The sequence below is a fragment of the Balaenoptera physalus genome (assembly GCF_965194825.1).
Source record: "Balaenoptera physalus genome assembly, chromosome: 16".
Lineage (NCBI taxonomy): Eukaryota > Metazoa > Chordata > Mammalia > Artiodactyla > Balaenopteridae > Balaenoptera > Balaenoptera physalus.
In genome coordinates this window covers 15,848,143-15,851,328 of record NC_138898.1, presented here as the reverse complement: position 1 = coordinate 15,851,328, position 3,186 = coordinate 15,848,143, and positions in this window count along the sequence as shown.

Sequence of the window (3,186 nt, the reverse complement as noted above, 5' to 3'; positions counted from 1 at the left end):
GTCTTACGGGGGGTGGGGGGGTGGGGCGGTGGGCGGGGGCCGCGCTGTAGCAGCAGCCAAAAGACTCATGAGTTCCCTGGACTATCTCATCCCTCTAGCACCAAACTTGGCAGTCTGAGGGCCTGAACCACAGTAATCAGTCAGCACAGTGGCAGCTCCTGCCGCGGACTTTGAATCCTTTGAACACGTACGGACGGTTCATCACTCACACTCATCACCCGACGCCCTGCTTGCCAACCCGCGGGCTTCCTGAACTGGCCAGGTCCCAGGGCCGCCCGCTGTCCACACTCACCCATCTTCAGTTATTTAGAGAGAACAAGTTCCAAGCAAAAACACATGCTCTGAATCCGAGGGGCCCCTCCCGGCAGGAGGCAACACTTCCACTGGCGTCTTGTTGCCTCGCTGGGAAGCGCTGTCCGAGTTTCCTTCTCTCCCCTTGGAAAGCACGCCCGGCCTCACCCCCTCACTGGTGGGGGAGGGACTCCTCCTCTGATACGATATCGCTGTGAGCAATGTGCCTCTCTCCACCTCCTCCTCGCCTCCTAGTTTCTCTGGTCTTCCTTCTTGTCTTAGAGGAAGAAGTGGTTCAAAACTGTTCCTCCCAGGAATATTAATCAGTGGTAACAGAGGTCAGAATAGTGAGTACCTTGGGAGGCAGAGAGTATAGTCTTGGAAGAGGCATGAGGAACTTTCTGGAAATGTATCTTGACCTGGGTGGTGGTTACAGGGGTGTGTACATATGTGAAGAGTTGTTGAGATGTACACTTAAGACTACTGCACTGTAGGCATTTCTGTTTGTGTTACCCCTCAGTTTAAAAAAATATGTGCCACAGAGACATCTCTGAGCAGTAGCAAAAATAAATAACCACAACATAGGTTTTGGAGTCATATGAACCTTCACTGAAAATCTGCCTCTGTTTTCTAGCTGTGTGACCTTAGGCAACTTATTTAACCTCTCTGAACTTCATTTCTTTTTTTTTTTTTTTTAAAGGTATGGACTGTGAAGATTAGAAACACCACTTTTTATAAAATGTACTTAGTACAGGACTAGCTCCCACTGGGTGCTCAATACACAGTCATTTTCATTGTTATTAAAACCAGTGACCCTAGCAAGGATAGGATGGGGGAGTGGTTTTCCCTGGGTACAGACAATAAAAGGGGTACATTGTCCATAGAGAATTTAAAGATAAAATTGATGATTAAAAAAGTCTGCTTTTTGTTATCACCATGCACTGGCAAATCTAAATAATGTCAGTTGGAAAATGCTGCATCCTGAAAATATCTTTTATTGGTGTACATTCTAAACAATTGTTGTGGTGACTGCTGAATTTTAATACTATGTAGGTAAGCTTCAAATGAGCACATATTAATTTCTTATCCTTTAATAAACCTCTTCTACATGGAAGTTAATCTGGAGAATTTCTAGGAATACAGTTACCGCGAGCACAGGTGGAGACGGGAACACATGTTCACAAAGAGAGTCAGTTCCTAACAGTTCAAAATCTTTCGCGCTTGCTCCAAGTACAGTTCCTGTCTCCAACCCTACGGTATTACATATTTCTGCATCTCACTAGTAGATTCAAAGAAACAATGACTGTAGAGTGATGGTGAAGACGAAGACATACTTAGTTCAAGTCTGTCATTCTAGGCGACTCCTTGGAATTTTGATTTGTGTCTAAAATTTAGAAAAGTGAAACAGTGTGAACTGCAAAGGGTAATGTTTTTGCCTGGTAAGTGCAAATTCTAGTTCATACATGAAACATATGTGTTTCATCTCAATGATTACTGATCATACTTTGTTGTATGAAGGAGATGGTGCTCCAAAATGATCCACTGTGGGTGTAAAATACCCTAGGCATGTCTCTGACTCAAACAAAAGCATTAATAAAGAACACTGTATCTCCTTCTCTCCAAGTCTGTAGACGCACAACCCTCACCCTCAGTCACTTCTTCCGGCCATAAATGATCAAATCCCACATTTTCATCTTCAACCTCCATCCGCATCAACTCCTTCTCCTGGAATTGCACCCAATACCAAATCACTCTTCTTCCTTGCCAAGTGCTCATTCCGGACCTTTCTGCTGTCCAGCTCCATCGCGTTGAGATTTGGCATACTGGGGGAGATGATGGGGGCCAAAGCCTTCTCCAGCCACCACGTGACACCACCTCTAGTATTATCTTTGCCAAATTCTACAGTCAAAGCTCATGTCTTGGGCTTCCCTGGTGGCGCAGTGGTTGAGAATCTGCCTGCCAATGCAGGGGACACGGGTTTGAGCCCTGGTCTGGGAAGATCCCACATGCCGCGGAGCAACTGGGCCCGTGAGCCACAATTACTGAGCTCAATTACTGAGCGTGTCTGGTGCCTGTGCTCCGCAACAAGAGAGGCCACGATAGTGAGAGGCCCGTGCACCGCGATGAAGAGTGGTCCCCGCTTGCCACAACTAGAGAAAGCCCTCGCACAGAAACGAAGACCCAACACAGCCATAAATAAATAAATAAATAAATAAATAATTTAAAAAAAAAAAAAAAAAGCTCATGTCTTTATACCTCCCCCCTCCCAGTGGCTGGGATGTTGTAGACGCCCCTCAGATGCTGGTGGTGTGAATATCACGTGTCTTACTTCCCCGTGTGCAGCACCGCGCCCCACCTCACTGTCAGCTCCAGACACACCAGGCACCTTTGTCTCCCAGAATAGGCACTGCTATCACGCTCTCCCCCACCTCTAGGCATCTGTACATGCTGTTCCCTCTGTCTGGAATGTTCTGCCCTCTCTAACTCCCTTTCGCCTTGGCTCCTCCTCCAGAGATCTGTCCCTTACCCTCGGTCTGAACAGGACCCCTCCTCGACATTCCCAGAAATTCCACCTGCTCTCCCACTGTCCTTTCCCCCTCTGGGTTTGCCCCCTCTGCAGGGGCTGGAGACGCAACAGAGGGGGCCTCAGAGTTGGTTGAATTCAGCAAAATGGATCTGGTTCTTCCGGAGCACCTAGCAGGGCCCAGCAAGAATGGGCACACACTAGGTCCAGCCTGCACGGGCTCATCCACCGCGGCCCACCTTCCAGAGCCCCGCAAGCAGGCCATGGGGAGGCCCCTTGTCGCCAGGAGCAAACAGGCCTACCAGGGAAGTTTTGCTCTGGGTCACACCCGCCTCTGGATGGCTGCCAGGCTTCCTGCCAGAAACCGCAGG